Source organism: Herpailurus yagouaroundi, unplaced genomic scaffold (assembly GCF_014898765.1).
Source record: "Herpailurus yagouaroundi ecotype Mexico unplaced genomic scaffold, PumYag 184, whole genome shotgun sequence".
In the NCBI taxonomy this organism is placed as follows: domain Eukaryota; kingdom Metazoa; phylum Chordata; class Mammalia; order Carnivora; family Felidae; genus Herpailurus; species Herpailurus yagouaroundi.
Genome location: NW_024412415.1, coordinates 38597180 through 38605040, shown reverse-complemented (window position 1 = coordinate 38605040; position 7861 = coordinate 38597180).

The following is a 7861-nucleotide window of genomic DNA, read 5'->3' as shown; positions in this document are numbered from 1 at the left end:
GATGTTTACACTAAAGCCTGATGACAGGCAGACGAGGCAGGTCCCCATAGAAAGGGGAGAAAGGGTCCCCATAGAAAGGGTTAGGGTGGGGGTGTGTGAGTGAGGGAGAGCTTCTTAGAGAGAGTGGTGTCTGACTTGAGAGCTGAGGGGGAGGAGGAGTTGGGCAGGAAAGTGGACGTGCTGAGAGGGTCAGAAGCAGGGAGAATACAGCTCCTGTAGCCCTGTGTGGCAGGGTGGATTTTTGAGGTAGGCAGAGGCTGGATCCTTTTAAGCCATGTATAAAGAGTTTGGACTTCCCTTAAGAACACTGGGAGTCACAGGAGATTTTGAGTCCAGGGAGAGTGAGGTTTGCATTGTAGATAGGTCACTGGCTGCTGTGTGTGAACAGGTGGAGAGTGGGGCAGGCTTGAGGCAGGGAGGCCAGTGAGGAAGCTGTGATCCACTAAGCACTGACCGTGGGCTCACCTGGCAGTCTGGCCGTGTGGAAGGGGGGCGGGTGGAGAGCCATTTGAGGACTTAGCATTCACATGGCCTCTTGGGAAAGGTGAGCGTTACTTAATTAGCCCCGGTTTTCGGGTGAGGACACAGGGGCTTGAGAGGTGAGGTCATCCGTCCACAATCGCAGTTAGGCATTGGACAAGTTGGCCTCAGGAACTCAGGTCTGTCTTGCTCCAAAGCTGGTGCACTTCCCACTGCTGCTCCTGGCTGGTGGGTGCAGAGGGGTGGGAGGCGGTGCAGGGGCTGACCAGGTGGAGGAGCTCGGGCTTTATCCTAAAGGCAGAGAGCACCCTTTGGATGGCTTTAGGCAGGCCAGTTGGGGGGTGGGGGGGGGGGTGGGGGGCGGGGACCAAATTCGCGTGAGGTAACCTGACAGCTGTGTGGAGGCTGGATTTGTGGGAAGTGAGATTGGCAGTGGGAGACCAGCTCGGCGGCTCGGCGGCTTGCTGCCTGCAGATGGGACGCACGCACGTGGGGACTAGAGCCGCAGCAGGGGGGCTGGGTGGAGGGGAGGGATGTGAGATGTGAAAGACAGACTAGATGTGGGGACGAGGGAGACGGAGAAGGTGGTGGGGCGTGAGTGGGTAGATGGTGGTGCGGCCAGAATAAGAGATCGGGGGTTGGCTTTGGAATGCAGGGCCAGTTTGGGACACGTTGGGCTCACGGTGCCATGGGACAGTCAGGTGGGGGTGTCTTGTAGAACAGTGGGTGTTTCCTAAGTTGGAGATAATGATCAGGGAGTCTTGGGTTGAAGACTCTGCTCGTGTCCTGTGAGAAGGGAATTCAACTTTTCAGGGATGGGTAGCAGCCAAGGGACACCCACTAAGGAGTTAGACTTTATAGGGATGGTGACTGGTGACCATGGAACACAGAAGGGGGCGGTCTCTGCCGCTTCTGGGAAGGTGAGACCATGAGTCATCAAAGCTGCCGGAATGGAACTGGACAAAGAGGGCACGGTCAGTTTTGTGAGCTCTGTGGAGAGACCTTAGCAGCCAGGGCTGACCTTGGACTTGCTGACTTGAGCCATGGTGACCTTGCGGAAACGTTATAGTGGAACCAGAAAACAGTGGCAGGGGTTGAGGCCTGAATAGGTGGGGGCAGCAGAGGCAGGGAGGGCAGAGAACTCTGGAGAACCTTGCCTGCAGGAGGGTAGCTGGAGGGGAGATAGTTGGCAGTTGGAAGGGAGATGGGACTGAGAGTGAGCTTTTGCAGTTCAGCAGAGGTGAAGTTGGAATTGATCACGAGAACTTTTCTAGGAAGCTAAGGGAAAAAAAAGGAAAAGACCCCAAAATAGAATATGTAAATATGCAGAGATGGGTGAGTTTTCTGAGCAGATCCCTTCTCCTGATATAACTCAAATTTGGCTGGGCTGGCATGGGCTGGGCTGGCACAGCTTGCTGGGCACATGGGCCCCGGTTCTGCTCCTCGCCTCAGCCCCATCTGGCCTGGGCCCCAGACCAAGCTCTCAGAGCCCTACCCTGAGCTGGCCTCTTGTCACTTCTGCCACGGGCCGTGGCATTGAACGTTTGGTGAGAACGTTGGGGGGTTATTTAGGCCTCCGTGTGCTTACCCAGCCTCCCCGAGCCCCCTGTGGGCCTGGGTGGGGGTTAGGTCGGCTTGGCTCTGCCCCTGTGTCCCTGGGCCCACCCTGTCTGGCTCCTTCAGGCTCTGCAGTTGCCGGTGACAGCATTCAGCTCCCTGTATGCTTGCAATGCCTTGTGCAGAGACCCAGGCACTGCCCTGCTGTACCTTGGCAAAGTGGCTGACAGCAGTGCAGTAGGGCAGTACTCGTCTATTAACCCTGTCTGTGCCAGTCATTGAGCTGGGTACACACATATGCCATCTCGGCTGAACCTCCTAACAACCCAGAGAGGTAGATACTACCCCATTTACTGATGAGGGCTTCCTCGTGTAACAGGATGTGGCTGTGCTGGGAAACTGGCCCTTTCTAGGACTGGGGTGGGATTGTATCAGCACGATTCCGTCAGTGTGCACACGTGGGGCCTGGCTGCCAGACCTGGAAGCCACTCGGAGGCACATCCCTCCAGGAAGCGGCAGCTTGGGTCTTCGAGGGGAATCAATCTTCTGAGTCAGATGGGCTGAGAGTTAGGTCTTCTCCACAGACAGCCTAACCTCTTGGAGCCTCGCTCGTGTCCTGTTTGACATTTCCTCTCAGTTTGTAGAGGTAGATATTGACAGGGTGTAAAGCAGAGATGGAAGGGCACTCAGAGCTGGACTGGTGAGTGTTCTAGATGACTGATGGAGTCAGGGACAACCCTAACAAGAGGGACAGGAATAGGGACAACCTGAGGTCCTGTGGTGGGGACTAGAAAACCAATTGTTCTCATGAAGGATGGGTTCTCATTTCCGCCCCCCCCCCCCCAAGCCCAGATTCAGACTCAGTCTTTCTCAACCAGTGTTCCAGAAAGCCACTGCTGATGGGTGGGAATTGGCCCAAGGATGGCCCTGGGCTAAGATCGATAGGATTTAGCAGCCTGGTATCTCAGCCCCATGAGGCAGTGCCTTTGGGGGGCTGTAGTCAGGAGGGAAATCAGTCTTCCAACTCTTTACTACTCAGCCTCTCCTCTAAATGTGTTCTGATCTACCACCAGGGTGCTATTTTTGAAGGAGATGGACACAGGGGTGCCCAGGTGGCTCAGTCAGGAGAATGTGCAACTCTTTTTTTTTTTAATTAAAAAAAAAAGTTTTTGTTTATGTTTATTTATTTGAGAGAGAGAGAGAGAGCGCGCAAACATGAGTGGGGGAGGGGCAGAGAGGGAGACACAGAATCCAAAGCAGGCTCCAGGCTCTGAGCTGTCAGCACAGAGCCTGATGCAGGGCCTGAAGCCATGAATTGTAAGATCATTACCTGAGCTGAAGTCAGACACTTAACTGACTGAGCCACCCAGGCGCCCCAAGAGAGCATGCAACTCCTGATCTTGGGGTTGTGAGTTCAAGCCCTACATTGGGCGTAGAGCTTACTTTAAAAAAAAAAAAAAAAAAGTAAATGAAGGAGATGGACACAAACCGAGCTGCCCAGCACCTAAGAGCTTCTCTGTAGAAGTTTGTCAAATGCCTGACGGCTGACGTCCTAGGAATCAACAAGGATCACAGAGAACAAGCAAAGCCCCTGAGGGATCTAGTTGGAATTGGGGTTATTTGCCATGAAAAAAGAGTAGATTTAGAAGGGCATGACCTCTGCTGAAATTCCCTATTGAAATCCCCTGGCTGTATCCCAGGAAGAGAGATTAGACGTGATCTGTGTGGCCTCAGAGGACAGATTTAGGACCACTGGGCAGGAGTCTTCTCCCAGGGGAGATGGCTTAATGAGAGCTGAGTAAGATGCCTTGGAAGTGAGCTCATCATCACTGGGGGTATGTAAGAGGCTGCATGACTGCCATCTAGGCTGCTGTGAGGGGCTCCCAGGTTGGACAGAATGACCTCCGAGAGTCAAGAATTGGGATTCTTAGATCATTGTATCTACAAAAGAACGTGAACTGTTTGTGGGAGATCACATGTCTGCATGTCTTTCTTTTCATGCAGGTGGCCCCAGCAGGCTCGGGTGACACATCAGAGCTGGGAGGGCCTGGGACACCTGTCCTGCAGAGATAATTTTAAAAGCATATCTGTTTCAATCTACAAACAAGGAAACGCAGAAAGAATGAGAAAGTTTGGTGTGTCTCTGGTCTAGATTGGAGATAGACCAGAAGGATAGTTTCTCTTTGTCATTTTGTAAACAAAGAAATGGAGGCCTGGGCTAGGGCAGGGCCTTACTTGGGTCACTGGCCATGCTGGGACCTGCTCTGACCTCAGCCACATCTAGTCAGGAGACTTTTTTAGGCAGGATGGGTTCCACATGACTCCCACGAGATTCTGCTGTGCCACAGGCCTTGGGCACTGAGAATAGAGGCTCAAAGATGGGGGTGGGGGTGTGGTGGGGTGGAGGGAGGAGTTTGTCTCCAGAAAGGCTTGGGAGTCTGTATCTACCCACAGTCTATGCTAAGACTCCCCTCTGTTCCAAAGTGGCCACCAGGTGGCACTCCTGCCCCACAAGCCCAGGGCCTGGCATGTAGAGTTTGGGGGATAAGACACTGGGTTGCCCCCGCAAGCCATGGGAGGACCTGACATGTTTTTAGGTGAGCTGAGTGTCCTGATAGAAGGAGAAAAGGGCTAGCTCTTATCTGCCAGTCTCCTGTCCATCACTGAATAGCCCCCTGTGGATTTTTGCTTTTGTCTCTCCCCTTGGCAAGCCAGACCCCAATCTTAACAATTTAGGGTAGGGCCAAACAAATAAAAATGTATCTGGAATAACTAGATCGGAGAACAGAGATGCAGGAATGGGATGCTTCAGGAAAGCGCTGACCCTCAGCCTAGGAAGGGTAGCAGCAGTTGTGTGAAGTTCTCCGTCTGAGCAGCCGCCTGGGAGACCGTGGCTCTGAGCTGGCCTAGAAGGAAGACACAGGCTTGGATAGGTGGGGAGAGTTTTAGGGGCAGACAGAGCTCTGAGGGGAGGGGGAGATGTGGTACCGGGGCCCGCGCAAGCCAAGGAGGGTGTCCTGTGTGTACATCATGTGGTCCATGCCTAAGCCCTGATGTGGTCTTTGGAGGTTGGGCCAAGTACAGGGGAGGCAGCCGCTGTTGTGTCTATGCCTGTGCCCATGAGATAGTCACGGGCCTGCGTACAGTGAGCACACAGTAAGTTGGAATTTCCAGACGTGGCCTGGGTGGTCATAAACATTTTACTTGAGTTTTTTGGTTTTTGTTTTTTGGGTTTTTTTTTTTTTGGCCACTGTTTTAAAACTGATAGTTTCAACATAAACTCAGTTTTCAGCTTCCAGTGAAAAGTCAGACTGCCTGTCATCTTGGGTGTACTTTCCCATGGCCCCTATAGCCTGGGGCTAAGTAGCAACTGCTCTGTAGATGGAGCGTGTGCCCTCCTGGTGTTCCCCAGCCCCACCCAGCCCCCCTTCCGCTTCACTGTTCTCAGAATTTCCCTGGTCTCTGCCCCGTGCTAGTGGAGGGGGTGCAGTTAGAGCTGCTGCTGTGAGTGGACATGAGACCTCCTAACATGGTGGGCCTAGCACGAAGGGGCTGTTATGGGCTTGGGTGCCTTATACCTACGAAGGGCTTCTTGTTAGAGGCAGGTCACTCCTTTGAAGACCCATGGAATCAGGGCTGAGGAGGGGGTCAGAGAAAGCTTGGAGAGAGGAGGAATGCTCTGATAGGGCCCTGCAAGGCTTTGCTTGGAAGTCTGGGGAGGGGGTCCCGATGCTGCTATGGGGCCATGAACTTCAGGTCGGTGTGTGTCCATTTCTCTGACTCCCTAAGGGGTCTTCCGGATTTGGCTGTGCCTCAGCTCCCCACAGGGAAGACCCCTTCAAGGTCTTTTTCTCCAAATAGGAGCCCCTGCACCATTTCTTTCTCCCAGCTTTCTCTCCGGACTCCCCCATGTGGGGAGCCATGGGAAAGAGGGCAATAGGAATGCACTTCCCCTCAGATCTGTCTGCAGTCACATCTGTGGCTTCCTCTGCTCCTTCATTTCCCACCATTTGCTGTGAGTGGAGATTATGCCCCCACCCTTGGTCCAGGCCCCAAAGCTAGCCTTGGCCTCCATTGAGGCAGGCAGGCTCTTGTCACCACCTGTGCCATCCTCATTTGATTTCCCCGTGCTGCCTGAGGCCCACCAAAGTCCACACCCAAACACCAGTCCTCTGCTTTGCGCACCCTGGGAACCTGCTCCCACTATACCCACAGTGTAGCTGCTTTCTCCTGTAGAGCTACTGCCCCAATCACGGGCCCAGTCCTTACCTCCCTGGACTCCCAGTCCTTACCTCCCCAGCCAACCAGGAGTGGGCTGCCATCTGGCCCTTTGCCCCTAGATTGGCTGGCTCAGGGGTGCCCGTTGGTGTAGCAGGTGCTAAGCCAGGCATGGAGAAGCCCAGCCAGAGGCCCACCCTAGGGCATGAGATGGAACAATCTTCAGCATTACCCCCTCATCCCCACCCCAGCCTGGAAAAAGAAAATTCCTTGGCATCTACCCCAGTTTCCATCTGCTGCCCTGTTGCTTGGGAGGCTGAGCCCGAGCCTGGCACCTGGTAACCTGGGCCCTGTCTGCGTCTTTCCGAGGATCATCTGGATCCAGATCCCAGCTACACACAGCAGGCAGCAGCAACAGGGTGCAGTGCACTGAGAGTGGAGCATGATGATGTAGAAGATAAAGGTGTGGGCCCCAGGGAGATGACCTGAGCTTCTATCCCAGCCCTTCTCTATCTAGCTGTGTGACCTTGGGTACATCACATTCCCTCTCTGTACCTTGGTTTCTGTTTGTTTGTTTGTCTGTTTGCAAAGGGAGCCAAACAATAGCACCTACTTACAAGACAGAAGATGGACTGAGTTAAAGTGGGGCTGTGAAACATGCGTAGCACATAGTAACCTCAGCGCCAGCCACTGGTTGTTGCAGTCAGAAAACCCAGGTCCACCTTGGCTCTACCAGCTGACCTTGGGCAGATCCCTCCCCCTCCCTGTGCCTCAGTGTCCTCTAATATGGGATTGTGCCCCCTCCCTCGGTGAGGGAGAGAATGTAAAACTGGTGGGGATAAGGTAGGTGGAAGTGGGTTGTGTGTTGTGAGTTGCCTAGCACATGGGCAATGTGATCATTAAGTCCGACTTCTCAGTGCTTAGGCAGGCACAGGTGATTTCTTAATTTTATCTTTGCAGAGAGGATAGACTTTGGAGGCCATACAATTCAGCAGATGAGGCCCTGGGCTGGAGAGAGAGTATGTCCTGGAGACGAGCCTGGGCAAGGACATGCTGCTGGGTTCAGGGCCACGGGCTTGGGTGCGGCCTGGGGAGGGGCTCTTTGCTCATAGCCTCCCTCTTTTTTGGGGCACTGTACTCTGGGCATCAGGAAGCTGTTGGCCCCACCCAGGAGGCCAGGAACCTAGTCCTGCTCGGTCTCTAGAGGCACCCTGGTTTCACCTTTTGGCCTGTTCGGGTATCTTGGGGCCCTTAGGGAAGAAGGAAGGGCATAGCTGGAAACAAAGTATGGAATGGTACAGCAAAACTTCCTGGTAGGAAAACTCTTCTGGCCATGGCACAGGGCAAAAGGCTGGAGCCGGGGCTGAGGCCTGGGCAGCCTATATCCGTCTTCGATGGTATCTGAAGCGTGTAAATCAAGTCCAGCTAGGCGTGTGGGTCCTAGAGGCCCGTGTGTGCCTCTGCTACGTCCTCCTCACCCTGCCTCCTCTCAGTACAGCCTGCCTGGGGAGAGGTATCCAGTAAGTCCTGGGTAAGTGGGATTCCCATCCCTGGTTCCCTCAGGCACAGCAGAGGTGGAGAGTCTGGGCGCTCTCTGGCCCGAGGA